The sequence below is a fragment of the Passer domesticus genome, chromosome 1 (genome assembly GCF_036417665.1).
Source record: "Passer domesticus isolate bPasDom1 chromosome 1, bPasDom1.hap1, whole genome shotgun sequence".
NCBI lineage: Eukaryota > Metazoa > Chordata > Aves > Passeriformes > Passeridae > Passer > Passer domesticus.
In genome coordinates, this window is record NC_087474.1 from 100979778 (window position 1) to 100997813 (window position 18036).

Here is an 18036-nt window from a genome sequence, read left to right on the forward strand (position 1 = left end):
TTATGAGTTTTATTTGGTGGTGTTTTGGTTTTGTGGGGCTTTCTTCTTTCTTAACAGAGCATGTCCTGTGAAAGTTTTATTGGAAATTTTTCAACAAATCTCTCCTGCCTCAAAAGTGCCCTAATTGGAGGTAGCAGTGAAAATTTGTCTTTTTTTATTTTTCTTCTTTTTCTGCCTTTTGCATTTCCCCACATAACCTAGCTTCCTGGTTTTGGCAGTAAAATTGCAAAAACCCCCAAACTAAGTACAGAGATGGAAAACTGGGAAACAAGGATAATCCCAAAGACAGTGGTGACCAGCTGTCCTGAACGGGAGCTGAACACGGCTCATCCCAAGACAAGATGAGGTTCTGCCTTGACTGTTCTCATATTCGTCCTGCTGGCATCGTGCCCTCACCTGGCACAGGGCAGAGATGGGGAACACACACCAGAGGTGCCAGAGGCAGCAAAAACTCCATTATCCCCTGGCCCTGAGCGCAGCTTCTTTGGAAGAAAGCAGTCCCAATTATCAGCTCGGTGAATTTCCATGGCAGCTGCAGTTTCGGGGTGGGATTTCGGGCTGAGCCAGCTCCCCGGAGCTCAGACCCAGCTCTCCCTTGGAGGTGCTCGGGGAGGGAGTGTGAGGGAGTTTGCACAGCTGCTGCCGGCCCTGGGAAGGCCGGACCCAGGAGCCAGCAAACCGCTCAATTAAAGGCTTGTCGTTGACTCCAATGGGCTGCAAGTGAGCGCCAGAGTGAATAAAGAGTTTCAGTTCCTGGAGCGGTTCAGCTGGCACCTTTCACCAGGAAGGGGCCAATTTTACAGTTTTAAGTAAATAAAGTTTAAAGCAAACAAAGCTGTTTTTCACCAAAACTCTGGATTCTTTGTATGTGAAGAAGTGGAGGCTGCAATTGCCTGAGAGAAAAACTGACAGCTAAAAGGAGCAGAAGTAGAGCTTGTGAATGAAGAAAGCCGTACGACACATTGCAACTCCCCTAAATCATGCGAGGAAGCCTCCTGCTGTAATACCTGCGCTAACTCCAAATCTGAGGAGCTTTGTAGACCTGTCAGCACAGCACTCTGCCTGGGACACGTCTCTCCCACCTGATGCAGCTGTGCTGCCTCTAGGAAAGAAGCTGGTGTCAGTGCTGTGCTGGTGGGACCAGCCCTTGCTCCTTGATGCTCTGCAGACACCCAGCATCATGTCCTGGTTCATGCTTGCACACATACTTGACCCAGTTTGATGCCATACTTTGGAATTTAAATCTGTGCATAATCCATATACAGGCCCTAGACTGACAGCAGATTTCAGCAAATAAGCATTTGAGCAGCTAACCTGATGGCTTTTTTTTTTTTTTTACTAAAGTGAAATGGTGCAGTAATTTCACTAAATCCACCTAAATTCACCCTTTCCATTACAGTCACTCCAAATACACTGCATAATTTGAAGAGCAGCATTTGTGTGCCTCTACTATACAAAGCAGAAAGACTGATACATAGATTTCTTTGGGACATTTCTCACATTCACATGAGATTCCATCACAAGAAAGGTGCAAAAGGGAGCTATAATTAACCATTTGGAAATCTGTGATGTTTTCACAAGGAAATAACAATTTCCTCTCCTTCGGCTTACAGTATGTTAAGTATTTAGTAAATAGTCTGGAAGGAGACTCCTTCGAAGATTTTCATTACTTAACACCTACTGTTTCAACTATTCCTAAGCTGTTGTAATAGTGCAAGCTAAAGGAATTTCAGATATACTGATGTCATTTTTTTTGTTCCATTCTCGTCCCCTCACCCCATGCACTCTCCTTTTGGAGAATTCCTCCAAAACACAACACCAGTAATAATCAGGATGTTGAATTTCTGACAAATGCCATCTGCTGATTTCTTTTTTTTTTCCTCCCCAAAAGACAAGATTTTGGATAGGGCTAGTAAGTACTTTAGCTTCTTCTACTTTATGGTACCAAAATAATCACCATGGCAACTCTTTAAGGGCAGTCTTCCAAACAGATTTATTGTGAATGCAAGAACTCAACAGCACTCTCTAGCAAGAAACAAGACGACATCTATTGCAGGTTATTTTGGTACAATGCATGAATGATGACTAATAGACACAGGCATGTCTGTCTGAACTTTTTCAGTTATCCCTAATACTTTAGCTTGCCATATTTATAGGTGGTGGAGGATGCAAGGGTGGGGGAGGGAGGGAGAAGCCATCAGTATTAAGCTTACTCAGATTATGTTGTAATTGCCTTTCCTGAATACATTTTTATTGGCCATTGATGGCTGTAAGAGAAGAAAGCCAAAGAAACAGCACAAATACTGTGACAAGGATGCACTACACTAGAAGGAGGCTCAAATTCTTTTGAGATAATAACTGAAGGTTTTGGAACATTGTTTTTCTTCTTCCCTTCCTTTCTTATTTCTTCTTTCTTAGCAAAACAAAGAAAGTAAGGAAGATTGCCAAAACTATTGGTTGTCACACTGAGGGAAGGGAAGGGAAGGGAAGGGAAGGGAAGGGAAGGGAAGGGAAGGGAAGGGAAGGGAAGGGAAGGGAAGGGAAGGGAAGGGAAGGGAAGGGAAGGGAAGGGAAGGGAAGGGAAGGGAAGGGAAGGGAAGGGAAGGGAAGGGAAGGGAAGGGAAGGGAAGGGAAGGGAAGTTCTGCATGGTGAGGAAGACAGGCCAGGATAAATGCTAAATTATTAATCCTAAACAGTCATGGTAGTATATTCCAGGTAGCTATTTTTTGACTCAGGTGTTGGTTGGAGTTAGCAGGTATAATCTGTACAAACCCCAGAATTCTGAAAACCAGCCAGCATTGCTGTTTTATGTAGTTGTGTAAGAGGTTATATATGGTACTTGCTTTGCATTTGGCAAATGGTTCTCACTTAAACATTCATTTAGCACGATTACTTAAGTGAACCATATAAGGCTATTCCTTGGAGCTGCAAAATTAACTTGTTATAGCGAAGCACTATGCCAAAAGCTAATTTAGGATCTACTTAGGAATTTATAACATTTATTTACCATGCCATTTGAATAAGGCAACTTTGCTGACAACTCTTAGCTGGCCACAACTTTTATATCATGCTGTATCTCATCTTCTGTTCCCGAACATTTATTTTTCTGTTATACCCCATTCTTCTCAATGCAAAGTGAGAAGATAAGAAACTGTGTACATAAGCAGAAACCCACTGAACCTTGTGAAAAGTGTCCTTTTCTGCATGAATGAGGGGAGGACTTTGGACTTTTGGGAGTTGTGCTTTAATTTAATTGAGTATTGAAAGAAATACAGAGGATCTTTCCCACTCTCCCTCTGATTTGAAGAGATCAGAGACATAAAACCAGGGAATTTTTGTCTCCTTTTTGTCAATTCAACCAGAGGAGAATGTTAAAAATATTGAAGGATTCCCTGCCTGCAATGTCATGCTTGGAGATAACATCCTGGGAAGGTTACTTAAAAATACACATGCATTACACAGCAGGTGCTCTCCCACAGGTGTAAGATATCCCACAGGTTTTGTTTGTGGGCTTTCCCTGCCTCAACTGCATAGCAAATTGTTTATGAAGTGAGACATGAGGTAGAGCAGACTTACTCATTCAGTGAAGCAAGTTTTGCAATCACTTAAAAACTTGCAAGGGTTCCTTGGAAGAAGGGAGTGAATAGAGGCAGGGGAAAACATCAGTGTTGCTTTCTGTTCAGCCAGTTCAAAAGTTGGCTCATTGGCTTATGTTCAGTCAAATGAGGGAAGCAAACCCAGGAGAGCTCCCTCTAGCCAGGCTATGATGCTCCTTATTTGTCTCAAGAGAACCTGAGATCACAGTCTGTCCTGTTGTCTCTTTTTATATCTCATTTTCTGTGCGACCAGCCTTGGTGCAGAAAGCTCCCTGTGCTGCTCTTCAGCTATCTCCTCAATCCCAGCTCTTTTCCACTTTAGCACTGTAACAATTCTCAAACAACAAGAAAAATAACGAGGGGAAAAGTTAATTTGTGTCTCATTGTAGATACTAATTGCAGAATGCGTCTTCTTTCTTTTCCCCCTTTTCTCCCCTTTGCTGACGCACATGCTCTATAATAAGCTCTGTTACTTGGAGCCTGTAAGCCTCTGTAGTAAGCTGAAACTGCTACTATATTTACTCACTTTCCACATTTAGACAAAGGCTATTTTTAACCAGAGTTCTATTTGTGGGGGCTGCCAACGTCACTTAATGTTCACATGCATCTTGGGCATCATATGCTTGTTATTTTTATTTACTGTGCCTGTGCCAGGTCTGCTTTTTTTATGGGAAGAAAGAATGAGAATGCTTCTTCAGGCCAGTTCTTGAAAGCTCTTTTGTACAATAGCAGATACACAGATAGGCACAGAAAAAGCAACTCAGCAGCAGATTTGGCAAACCTGCTTTTTAATGGCTGGCATTTTTTTACCTCTTGGTCTAGTCACAAAGCTGTGTTCTTAGTCCCACTGCATTTGTTAAAGGTGAAGATGTTTCAAAGGTATGTTAATTATTCTGGTGTCTCCTGGAGGAGCCATGAGCTCTTATTCTGTGATTAAGGATGCCAGGGATCAGGAAATTATTATGATTTCAGCACTGCTACCAGGTAGTTAAAATAGATGATGTGTAAATAATCAGTGCTTTTCTGATCCTCCTTGTTAATAGGTGCATGCTTTGGAACTTGAATGCAACAGATGTTATTTTCAGATAATTAGTTCAGATTTTCAGTGTAAGAGTCCCCTGAAAATGCTGGAAGTACTGTGGTGCAGCCATAAATCAAGCCTGTAAATCGGGGCCTCTACACAGCGTTTTCTGCAAGGGTTTCCCTGCATTGCTCCAGTGACCTGAACTTGACCCAAGGGAATTGCCCTTTACAGAGGTTTGGAACACTTCATTCAGCATGCTGACTCAGGACGCCTGATTCACTTGATATTGCCATCATCATATGCCCAGGATTTTGAGATACCCACTACCCACATGCTTTTGTAGGGAATAGGTTATTCTCTACACACAGAGTGGCATCTTTAGTCACACAAAATGATTAATTCCTAGAAAGGGGTGGAAGATAGAGGAAAATCCTATAACACTTTGCTGTCAGCATACTTAACTGGGAAGTTTCAGCAGGAAATTAAGTTACAGAAGAAAGCTACAATGGAACCTCCTAAGGTGGATTTTGTTTAAGTTTTGAAATGTTTTGGAAAGCTTACAGATTTGGTTTGTTTTTTTCTAAAATCTCTCTCAGTACTTCCTACTCTCAACATTAATTCCCTTGTCAGACTGATTTCAACATTAGGCTTACCAAGCCTCACATAAGTCAAGATTTCTGTGTGCTGATCATAACAGAATCAAATAACTTACTTTTTCCTGTAATTAATTTTTGCAGTTCTGTTTCTTTCCCCAGTACAGTGAATGCTTTCATTTTCTTTAAAATACCCCAATAACCTCTAATTGTTGGTAAAATAAACTCTGGGTTTTAAAATCAAAACTGCTAATTTCACATCTGAGCTTCCAGAACTGGGCAGTGAAATCCCCACTAAGTCATGGACAGGTGTTCAGACGCAGTGGTAATTGCACATGCTTAATGCTCTATGGGTTAATCCATTTACTTAGGTGACTAAACATGAATGAATCTACATACCTGCCTTTAGAGGCCCTTATTTAAAAACATGTCAGCCTAATGATATTACTCTATATGGGGTTCTTTCCACAGGAAACTATTTTTCTACTGCTAGATGATGCTTTTTTTTTAATGGTTTGTAGACTAAAATCTGAAACTAAATGCCAGGAAAAGGAATGTTGTCAAAAAACCAAACAAAACACCATATAACTGTATACCTTTTATTCAAAACTGTATTGTAAAAAGCTTGTCTTTTTCAGTCCCCTTCAGTTCTTGCTAGGATTTAAATTTACCCTTAGACAATAAAATGGATTCTGGACCTAAGGGTCACCCCAGGCCGGCACAGTGTGTGCTATCTGTGTGGCTCTCTTGCTGTCTCATGGTTCCTGCTAGTGGGACACAGTAGCAAGGGTAACTGCTGACCTGGCTTCTTGAGAAGAGAAATCACATTCGAATTTTTTTGTTGTAACTTCTGGCCCTTTGCTGGGCGCGTAACTGTAAACAATCCGTCCCACGTGTAGCGTCTGTGATACCCTCTGCCACATGACGGCTAAAATTGTACGAGAAAGAGCATATGTAAGCATGCTCTTGGAGGCAGAACCCATCTTGCCTTTGTCATGCCACCAGCATGTGATGGGCACATGGCTCACCAGTGACACACGGCCAGTGGCTGTGCATATCAGGGGCAGAGGTGAGCTCATCTGTATTTTCAAGGTAAATACATTGGCTGTGTTGCACCGATAAGGAACGAGGACAGCAAAAACATGTCTAATTAAAAGAGCCATCAGTGTTTGCTGCCACAAGTTACAAGTAGCAATAACTTTGCTTCAGGTGAACTGGCATAATCCTCGTCTTTCTTCCACAAAAGTACTTTCTCCAATGTTTTTACTGCCGTGCCCAGGCAAGTATTTGTAGCATATGCAAAGACATGGTATGTTTATGCATGTATGAATGGGTCTTTTTCTGTCTGTTCTCTGCAAGGGAAAGGGTGGGTGTGAAGAAGTCTGTAGAGATCAAGAAGCTTCAGTGGCATCCTTTCACTGCTCTGTGTGATACAGTTTTCTATCTCTCCCCAGCACACAGCAGCAAACTTTGTAATTTATAGTAATACTGAACTTACTCTGTGGCCACAAAAGGCAGGCAGATTACTGAAAAAGAAAATAGACTCATAAGAGACAGCCTCAGCTGCCTGCTGACAGTACATCTGATTTTCTACTATATCAAATATTTGCACTAGATTGTGTCAGGAGGACACCAATCAAAAGCAAAGAGAATCTTTTTGACCTGAACTGTGGAGGGCAGGCAATGGGTTAAGCATTACAAGAGTTTAAGCTGACAGCCAGCCCTTGTGCTCTGCTGCTTCGCAGAGGTTTCCCTTTGATGGAAAATATTTCAGTGACAGAAGACACTGGCAGCTGAGGTAATACACTGCTGCTGTAGAAACCTTGTGCTTGCCAGGGAAAGTCAATGGGTGAGAGAGTTCTGAGAACAGCGGTGGCCTGCTTCTGTCCTCTGCCATGCATGGCTCCTTTGAGAGTGCGTGCTGCAGGACTGATGGGGTGGATTGTGCTGGGAAATACATCAGATCAGGGCAAATTTGGATTATTTACCTGTTGCTACAATGAAGAGACTTTCTGAGGCATGACAAGCAGTCCCCTATGTGATTAATTATGGAGAGGTGCACCAAGACAATGCTTATGGATCATTTCAGTCAAACTTGAGCCTTCAGAGCAGATGTTTTACCGCCTTCCCAATTGATTCCTGGATGCATTCAATGTATATATGAGTATATTGTGGCTTAATGCATGAGTTGTCAGGAGACAACACTAAAAACCTGTAACACAGGTTCCATTTCATGTGACTGATCAAACTTGTCACCTTGTCAACATCATCCTTTGTTGTAAGAAGAGCATTTTCTTTGTACTGTTTGAAATGTTCCTTATGGTTTGCCAGAGCACACTGAAGTCCAAAGCCCCAAAACTGAGCCACAGACCTGAAGGCTGTGCTAACTGCCTTTTGTAAGTTGTGAGCCTGTGCTGTTCGAGCAGCGTAAGAAACATTGCTGGCAGTAGAGGAACACGTACACAAACAGCTCACCCCTGGGGCTCTGGTATATTTAGGTACACAAAGGATTTCGGGTGATATGGGAGAAATGTAAGGCTTTTTTTCCTCATGCTAATCTCTCATTTACTAGAAAGAAATTGACAAATTACTATCTTTCAGTCCAAAAAGAGAAGGTTACATTATTGGTAGGCAAACCAACAGACTGGAAATTTTTGGTAGAAAATAGTGCAGTCACTAAAATTATTGGCATTTTTCAGAGCAGTTGAACTAACTTTTCCTTTTCTATTGAATTCCAGTATTTAGTGGCTTTAAGGAAGCATTACAGTCCAGGCATGTGAATTCAGAAGCCATTTTACTCAGAGTGTATAATCAGTGTTTCTTAAATTCATAATATTTCTTATGGAAAAAAACTTGCAGAGGAAATAAGACAGTAAAACTGATGCTAAAAAATTATTTTTAAAAAATCTCAGATTATTTGACATACCCTGTTTTAGGAGTTTAAGAGATGGGTTTTAGGTAGGGATGGGTTTATTTAAAATAGATCCAGATTTAACATATCACAGAAATCAAAGCATATTTACCTGAGCTTATGTTCTAAAGAAAAACACTATTTGTACTCTGGATTTGGACACAGTTAGGAATATACATGAATATTAGAATCTAGGCTTACAAGCAGGGCAAAGCATGAGCTGCCATGGAAGGAAGTCGTGAATCAAGGCCCTTCGTTTCCAGGCATTTCCAAGCATTGCTTTTCTTCAGAGAGAGACAGAGAGAGTAAGCTGGCATTCAGCCCTTAGTCTTCATTCAAACCAAATTCCAGTTGCAATATTGCCAACTCTAACTGTTAAAAAATCAAGAGAATGAAAAAAAAATTTTGTATATTTCTGTTTGCCGTCTGGTGTTTGAGACTTAATATGGGTTATGTTTCCAGGCTTTTCTCTGCAACCAGAAGAGATTGAAACTCTGGGGGTAAGAAGTTGCAGGAAGAATGAGATTCTCACAAAACATTTGACTTCAAAATCAGTGCTAGAATTAAAATCCCAAATTTTAGGAGATCCACACCATAAAATCCCATGTGTCAGAACACATTACAATAAGCTTGTTGGAATTTTATTGAACAACAATTGTAAAAGGACACCAAGAATAATTTTGCTGTGTTCCATGTTACTGAACATACTCTCAACAAGAGTTAAAAAAAAATAAAATTAGAAGTTCCAAAAAAGAGCTTTTATTCCCTGATCTGGATTTTATAGAGACCTGTCAGTGAATATACAGATTTCAGTGTTCCTGACACACTGGATTCTCTGTATGCCACGTGTCTGTCCCCTGGAATAGGCTATATCAAAAGAACAAGCCAGGATAAATTTGTTATAGCCTGTGAATCCATCCAGCCCAAATCTCCTGATACATAAACAACACCAGGTCCAAACATCTTGTCACATCTGCTTTGTACACCAAACAGCTGGGTGCACAGATGCTTTGGTCTACTGGAGCCTCTTAGCCTGAGTGCATTCTTCTGTGTGCTTAGTTATTTGTTTTAATTGGTTTTGATGATTTGACTTAAATCACTTCAGATCTAGCTGGAGTACAGGTACTTTTGTGGCTGATTGTGACAGCTGCCACGGGCGCATGAGAGGCAAAACTTCTGGGTGAGAGTTCACCTCAAGCAGGCCAGTCAGGAAACTGAGTTTAAGGACACTGACTTCAGAAGCAGAAGCATTTCTCTCTGAGCTAGAAAAGACACTTCATCACACGCAATGAGGCCCTGCCCCCTGGAGAACAGTGGAAAATCACACTTAGAAACACACAAACATTTTCTGGGGAAGGAAGTGAAAGCTAAATAGCTAAATTACATAACTCTTTGTATACATTATGTATAGATCAGATATACACACACATATATACATTTATATATATATATACATACATGCATATATATTACATACATACGTATTTTTAATGACTGATAGAACACCTTGTTGATTTCTCCCTGCCCTTCCTCCCTAAACCCATTCTGTCATGCTACCACAACATATCACACCACAATTTACTCTCAAAGCTGTTTGAAGGCAGAATTGGGTCTCGCTCACCCACGTGGGTAAAAAACCAGAACACCAATGAGGACTATAAGTATTAGAGAGCATTTATTCTGAAAGGGGATATGCCCAATGGCTCAGTGATTCCCCATGCTACCAATCTTTTCATGATCCATTTGAGACTGGAAAGAGCCCTTTTGGAAACAGCACCTCCTCAAGCACCTGGCATGTGTGTCAGTACTCCCTCACTGGAAATATTGAACCAGTCCAATGTTCCTCAACTAACAAAAGCAGAAACAATCACAGAGTTAGACGGCCTGGCTTCTGGCCAACTTTAATTAATTAAGTTCTACCAAGCATCACACTTTAACTTCCAAAAAAATTTCAGTTCATATTAAAGGAAAATCTCCTGGGAAATAAGCCACCAAATCCCTGTCAGTACCTAATCCCAGTGTCTCCCATTGCAGGACAGTACCTCATAATTGCCATTTCAACCTCAGGCTGCTCCCACATGGTGCTGAGCCCACTCCCTCAATCCCATGTTTGTTTTCTCTATCCCTTTGGGAAGCTTCATGCTTGAGGACACACCACACGTGTCATCTGTGCCATAAGCATCTACGCAGAAATGACCCAGCTGGCACAGACCTTTGCAAGTTTTCTAGCAAGCTCCATAAACATGTGAACAGTTCTTTTTTCTTTTGATGTGCTTATTTTAAAATCTATAAAACAAAGAGGAAGGGATAGTGCTGGTTGGAGAGGAACTTTCCATAACTTGCAGGACAGGGAAAGGGCTTTGTGTCGATTGCCAGTAAACAGGCAGGAGGGAATCCTGTCCTCTGTGTCCCCGCCAGGACATTGGCTCACCTCTGGTCATTCTAGATGCACCCTGACATTTGCTAAGTCAGACTTCTCTCATGTCTCCGAGCACTGTCCACGAGGCACCAAATTATTCACTTCTGTCTCCTGGGAACACCTCCCTGTCATCAGTCCTGTGCCACAGTGATACTGCATCACGAGTCACTTAAGATTAATTACAATTGCTCCACGTTTACTGAACCTTGAAGGATCAGATATCGCTCCTCCTCCTCCTCCTCTTGCCTTGCTGTGATTGGGAACTCACACCGAGTCCAGCACAGCTACCTGATATTCTTTGAAGTTACCTGCTGTTATTTATAAACTTTGAGACCTTTGTAACATACTACTAAGTCTTGCTTTGACTAAATTTTTCATTAAAATTCATTTTCCTGATTTCTGACACAAACCACAGGGGAAAAAAAAAAAAAAAAAATCAGTCTTGTTTCATTCGGTCCCAGAACTTGCACGAGGGAAAAGAGCACAATGCTGTCCCTCGATGTAAATGGTGGAAAACTACCTTTGCATTCAGCACTATTTGTGTAATTTTTTTTAAAACATTAGTGCAGCCAGTTAATTGTTGAGCTCACCATGCACCAGGAGCTGTACTATGCCACCAAATTAGAAAGGCTGATAAACATTTTTGCCTCGGGTAAATAATTTGCAACAAGAAATGTATTCCGTGAATGTACTTTCTTTTCTGCTCAAGGATTATCTCTGGGAATGTTGCTGTTTCCTGGAGATGGCTGTAATAAAAGCTAAAATTAACAAAATAGGCGTTACTATAGGCATTGCCAGTAATCTTGCAGGAAATGAAATAAAACCCCTCAATCTATGCGTATTTGTGCATGTAAGATCATGGTTTGATTTCCTCCCATTGCTCAGGGTAGTTAACCTCCATCACCCGAATCATCATGCAAATCAAACAGGAGCCTTGTGAGAATGCTAGTAAAGCATCTTGAATCTGTTCAGACACCATAGGCTTATCTTTATCCTTTGAAAGGCTGTATTTTGTGAGGCTGGGATGGTGCTAAATGGTAAAATTTCTACTTCACAGGGGTTTGAGTGCCAAATAAAGGTAATGCACAAGTATGAATGTTGCTATTTCCCGCTGTGGAAAGATGACTACATTTGCAGTGCTGGAGGTTCAGATGGGAATGGCAGAGAACGTATGGCTGATATTATATATTATCATTTTGTGTCAAGGATTTGGAATGCCATCTCATGGGTGATGGGGTGGGCAGGAGGGTGAAGATAGAAGAGTGTTAATAAACAACCTTATTGCTTCCTACTCTTCATAATTTGTTTGCTTTTTTACAGAAGAAATCCTCTTCGTACCTTATGTCAATCATAGCTGAGAATATGAACTATTTTTCATGTGAATAAATGAATGTGAATGTATGTGAATAAAGTAACATGCCATTTCCTATCTGGAAATTATGCATACAGTTCATATGGTGAAAATCCATTTTCTCCTTAAGCCCACATTGGTGTTTCAAATGCTGATGTTCTTGTAGACGCAAGGAAAAAAAAAATTGCTAGTTGGCTTAAAGGAAAACAGTCAAGATTCGCAAGACCATCATTTGGATTGAGTGAAGTCCTTTTCCTTTCCCCTCCTTAGTTGTATTCAAACAGCCTGTCAGTTTTTAGCCTTCTTTCGAAAGTAACAGTCAACAGTCGTAGCTCTGCCATGCCCGGGGACCAGCAGCTCCCAGCCGTCTGTTGGCCGGGATGGAAACAAACCTGGGGCTGGGATAAGTGTGAAAATTCTCAGTAGGGAAGCAGCTGTGTTTTGATCCTCCCAGAGCATCTTGGAAACTAGCAAGGGGAATGATAATTATGAAGACAATATTATAATATTCACATTTAAATATATAGGTTTTATAGTTGCTCCCTCTGCAATATGCATTTGCTTAGGCACAAAAGGTCACATGTGTGCGAGCTGCATATGTTTTTCCCCGTGCCACAGCAGACAGGAATCACATGGATTGTATGTGAACATAGCTGTTACAAAATAAATACCCAGAATAGGGTTTGGGGGGAAGTTTGTTTCCCCATTCCTTGGTAAGCGCCACAGTCATATCAAAATTCAGTCAGTACCCACGTTTCTGATGCTGTGGAGTGCCTTGGAGCCTGCTTGCAACATGGAGGCTTGTTTTGAGCACAGCTGCATCACCACAGCAGATGGATGTACAACATCCATCACCTCTGAAAATGGTAGAAACTTACCCTATCCCCACAGATAATGCTGCATTGCATTAATTGGGTTACACCTGGTAAGAAGAAGGGGAATTGCATTGGCTGCCAACAGGGAAGAAAGGACATTTTATAGGCACCATGGACTACTGAATCAGATTTCAGACAGCCACTTTGTTTTGTAAAGTTTTAAGGCTTGGCCCACCTATGAAGAAAGACAGAGAGCTTCATACCTGCCTGATGAAACACACACTGAGAGCATGCATGCAATGCAGTTAATGTATTCATTAACTACACATATCAAATGGGCAATATCTGTACAGGACACCGGTAAATGTGTGCCTTGGAGGGGGCAGGGAAGAAAGGTGAACAAGAAGGGCTGATATAACACGTACCACATCACTCAATACTGACAGAAGTAGAACTGCCCCAGTATTTCTGTCAGTTTGATTCTCCTTTTAATTCCCCTCCGGAGCTTACAGTATGTTAGTTTTTGGAGCTTGAACTCTTACACCTGTTGTTTGTTCACAGAGTATTAACACAATACTCCCAGATGTGTCTGACTTTAAAACTTTGTGTTGTCATTAGGCTATTTCCCTTTCTTTTTGTGAGAGACGGACAATTAAAAACATTCCCACTATTTGTAAATTCTCCTTGTGAGGAACACAGCAGATTGCCTGGATCTTCTGCTTGTTGTTCTGGCTTCAGTTTCAGAACTGAATGCACTCCTTCTGCTCCGTCTGTTTGAGTTTTGACAATGCAAAGGATGAAGCTGGAGGAAGTCCCATATATAAGTGAGGTCTATGCTTCTGCTTTATCTCATTTTTAATTGAATTTCAATTGGATTCTGCTCACTTTTATGTAACTCAATGCAAGAGGATACAGAATTTTTGCAATACACTTTCTGCAACTACAAGTTTTCTCTAGTCACGGAATGATAACATAGAATGGGCATTATATTTAAGCACAGCTGATGTTTTCAACTAGTACCCTTTTCCTGCAAAATAAGTTGTTTTGCACACATTTGATTTCTAAAACATATATAGGAATAGCTAAATACTTCACTTGAATGCATTAGCATACATTTTTCCTTTTAATTAACTGCATGTTAATTATTCATCCAGAAGAATACAAACTAGTGCATTTCCTTCAGCTGACTATGCAGTGTGCTTCTGTAATATGCCTCTTCTTGCTGGACAAAGGAACAAATCTTCACTTAGTTGATGTATGTAGGTGTTCCCCTTCACTGCAATGTCTCACTAGAAGCTTTTTCTTTCAATTGGATTTTTTCTACAAACTTCTCACTTGACAGTGTCTTCTCAGCCTGTCTTTTTCTTGTAGGCTACGATTCTGTATTCTTTCATTTTGCAAGAGTACTATGATGATAAAGCCAGAGCTTCAATAAGCGCTTTTATTGTCAAAAAAAACCATTTCTGTAAGAAAGTCTATCAACACAGACATGATAACTTGTGATATTTCATACAGGTGACTTTAAAAATTCTTAATTGTGCAATGAGTCTTTTAGTTATTAATGAAATATTAATAGCATTCTTTTGTAGCTTCATATATGTCAAGTTTATTTTGTAGAATATTCTGCAATGAAGTAAGGAACACAAACAATCAGCCTGAAGTAGGAGTTTAAGTTTGCTTGAAAAGCCAGTTACACATTTCTCTGTGTATTATGAAACCAACAAACTTTTATTAGCAAACAACTTCACTTTCTAAGCACTGGTTCAAAGAACATATGTCATTATACACTCTTTTTATAAAACAAACAGGCAAATGTAGAACACTTTATAAGCTCATCTTGCAGCTTCTTTGAGTGTATAACTTAGCAGTCTGCAGGATTGAATACTATAAAAGAAATTAAAAATTCAATTAGAGCACAGCATTACAAGATCATTAGAAGTAAAGTGGTTGCATTGTGCTAACTGAAAAATTCTCCTGCTTTGGGGCGTTGTAACTATGCCTGCTGCTAGGGTGGACTACATGGGTGGACCTGTGAGTTAGATGACAGCTGGGAAATTCAGAATGTTTGTTCTGCTGGAAACACATAAACCTAAAATTTGTGACTTGCAGTGTAAATTCATAACATATTATTAATTCAAACCATTAAAAAGAACTACTGATAAAAATCCTGCAAAAATTCTGCTATCAAGCCATGCCAGCTTATCAAATCGAGACCAAAAATACTGACCTGGTCAAAAACTATCAGTGAAGGAAAGGAAAGTTTACTGAAGAAGCTTGGATTCAAGTAGAAGAAAGGGAAGGGTCGACCTCCCCTAGTCCAAACCATAGAAAAACAGATTTCTGATCTGAAACAGTCTAGTGAGAGAAGGTCACCTTTACAACTGTGGCTTACTCAAACTTTGGAGAAGCAATCCCCATGAGATGGGTCATCACACAGGGCTGCTGACTTTGGTGAAATGCCAAGCTTTCCCATGGTAACCTGTGGGGCAAATTGTTTGTCCCCTGACCTGAGCCTGTTCTCCCAACTTACTAGGTTGTAAACCAAGTTTAGACATCCTCAGGAAGGATATAAATTGTCACTGAGGGTTTTTTGGTATGTGTACAGTGTTTTAGTGTATTGTCACCCATGTTTCAGGTGGAAGAGTTTGCATCCAGGAAGCGTGCTGGATATGCTGGCAGTTTTTTTGCCTTTGGGCCCAGATTATGTCCCTGCACCCATTTCTAAACAGCTGCATTATACAATAAAAAGGGAGAGCATTCCAAACCCTTTGGCATAGTCCTGCTAACAAAGTCCTCCACTCCCAGGACAGAGGAGGGCAGGGCTGGGCTACAAAGGCCCATTCACCCTCTTTGCTGCACAAGGCTGTGCAGCCATGCCGTCTGTGCAGCAGCAACAGTGAGAAAGGCTTATGTCCCCACAGATCCCAGCCTACCATGAGTTTTAGGGTGGACAGATGGAAGCCCCACTGGATCTAGCTGTGTAGAGAATGCAGATTAATTGCTATCTGACTGTCACAGAACGGTACCAATTTCAATTGCCTGGGAAGCACTGTCTGTTCCAAGCCAAAGGAAGAATAACATTTGCCTGATGCTATTACTTCTCTGCTTCTCCTGACTGCGAGAGGAAGGAAGAAAGAGGCATAGTACTGCCATGGAAGCCTATTTCCCCACTGAGGAGAAACAAAGGCACTTCATCCTGCATGTAATTTTGCTAGTCTGCTATGCCAATTACCTGTTTTTAAAGCACTTTTAAATTAGATTCAACTTAATTCTGTTTCACTTTCAGGTCATGATATTGTTTAGAAACATTATGGAAACACAGACACAATAAATCCTCTCTGTGGTTAAAAAAAGAGTGGGCTGAGGTTTTCATCTTTGCTGCTCACTGACGGCCCCTTCTCTTGGCTTCAAAGGAAATCCAGCAGTGGCCCCGAGTACCTCTTAGCACCTCTGCCCCTGGTGCCCACGTCGTGACTTCACAAGGTGGATGCATCTGTCAGCACATTGTGGGACCCACTTAGGCGGCAGCAAAGGAGCTCAAAATGGCCATGAGGCTTTGGTAAACATGAAGAGAGAGGGCGTGAGAGGCAAGAAGGGAGGTCTGTGCCTCCTGCTGCTGCCCTGCTTGCTGAGTGGTGATAACAGCAGGTCTCACCTGGGAAGTGCCAGGGGAAAGGTTCGTGCTGTCCCCGCTGTCTCCCAGGGATGGCTGCCGGTGTGGCGGTGACCGGCTGTGTCTGGCAGATGGGGTCCTGGAGAGAGAGCAAAGCTGAGCTGCTGTGCAGAATTGATATGAGGCATAGTGCTAGCAGCAGAACAGAGGGAAAAGACCCAGCTGTGTGAATTTCCCTCTCTCTGAGACCTCTCAGGTCAGCATCTATTGAAAATGGTGTTGCTTATTATTCTGGCTCCCAGGCTTCTTTACTAATCATCTTGAAGACATTGTCTTGCAGCAGTAAAATAATATTTGCACAGTGCAGGATAAAACTGAGAACTCCTAGCTCTTCAGAAAAGGCCTACTATCTTTTCAGAGCTTAGACAAAAGCTGGGGAGCATCTCTGTCTGTTTAAAATGATGGATGTGTGCACAACTCCATTGAAATTTATCTCAATATAAATGCAGTTAATCCAACACAGAACAGGTGTAAAGTCAGAATCAGGTTCCAAATAATTGTTCAAGTCTTGAAATTGTTACACATAAGTATGTAAGCCACACAAGTTTATTTTTATCATTAGCTAATGCAATAAAGAATTTATTTGAATTTTTCTCCTTGTAGAGGCATGTAATGTGCTTTAGTGAAGTAATCATGTGCAGCCTCAGGTGACTACTGCTTGTATTTCTAGTTTATTTTCTAGCCTTCTTTTCATTCTCCCTTATTAATAGATGTACTGAGGTTTCAGAGGAAGCTAAACTTTCTAGAAGCCATTTCTCTTCAACTAGCTGTGACACATGCCTGCCTGATGGATGTACGGGACCTGCTCTCTCTGCAGATGAGTATCTGATTTCATTGGGAGTCCTCACTGACTTCAATATTGCTGAGACAGCTGCTCATCTCTTTTTTTTCCCCAGTGAGGAAGCACCATGTACTCACTCTAATTACAAATCCTATGATCTGGCCATTCTTCAGGTTATGCAGCCTGCCTGTAACTCTCCCTGCTGAGGTTTTAAAGATGATCTGGAAGTGGAACACCTGCTCACCCCAAAATATTCCATTTCATTTATTGCTTAGTTTTGTGCTGATCACACTTTGATGTCTTTAGTGGGGGCAGAGGGGTAAGAAAGTAAAAGGTTGTTTGTTTATTTCTATTTTCCTTTTAGGGAAAGGGACTGAGAAAGCAAAATGATGACTACCTGGCCACTGTTTAGTGTGAGAGGATGCAACATCCAATGTATGCTTTGTGGCTGGTCCTAACAGCTTTGCAGAGCCTCCTCATTTTTGATGGCAGGAGGAGTACTGTGGTTCTGATAGGTGCTGGTGGCTGTGGTGCAAAATAACTATTGTAAATGGTACCCACGGGCACCATGATAAGGATGAACATGCAAAAACTGTTCATGTATTCGTGACTTTTCTAACAGTTAGTGTTTGATGACTACCCAATTAAAATTCTTAAATAAATAGGTGGCAAATACCATTGGAAAGCCCATCCCAGTCAGATGGAAGTGCTTTGAGTGTCTGGAGCTTAGTGATGGTGACAATACAGTTGAGTGTTATGTGGTGAGAGGCAGAGGGAAGGCCAACAGGACACATATCCTAGAGGCAGTCTGATACAGACCATCCAGCTAGGATGAAGAGGCAGACAGAATATTCTGCAAGCAGCTGGGAGCA

At 41.3% G+C, this 18036-nt stretch overlaps 1 long non-coding RNA gene across 2 annotated transcripts in view; it reads left to right on the plus strand.

Moving 5' to 3' along the window:
* Positions 1–18036, plus strand: part of LOC135306971 (uncharacterized) — a 42742-nt gene that overhangs the window by 19085 nt on the left and 5621 nt on the right. Inside the window, exon 4 of one of the 2 annotated variants that reach the window (XR_010367743.1) lies at positions 16124–16347. The exons of the other annotated variant lie outside the window; for it this stretch is intronic. This is a non-coding gene — a long non-coding RNA (uncharacterized LOC135306971). Of the gene's footprint in view, positions 1–16123; positions 16348–18036 lie in introns of those variants that run through there. 2 annotated transcript variants of the gene reach the window in all.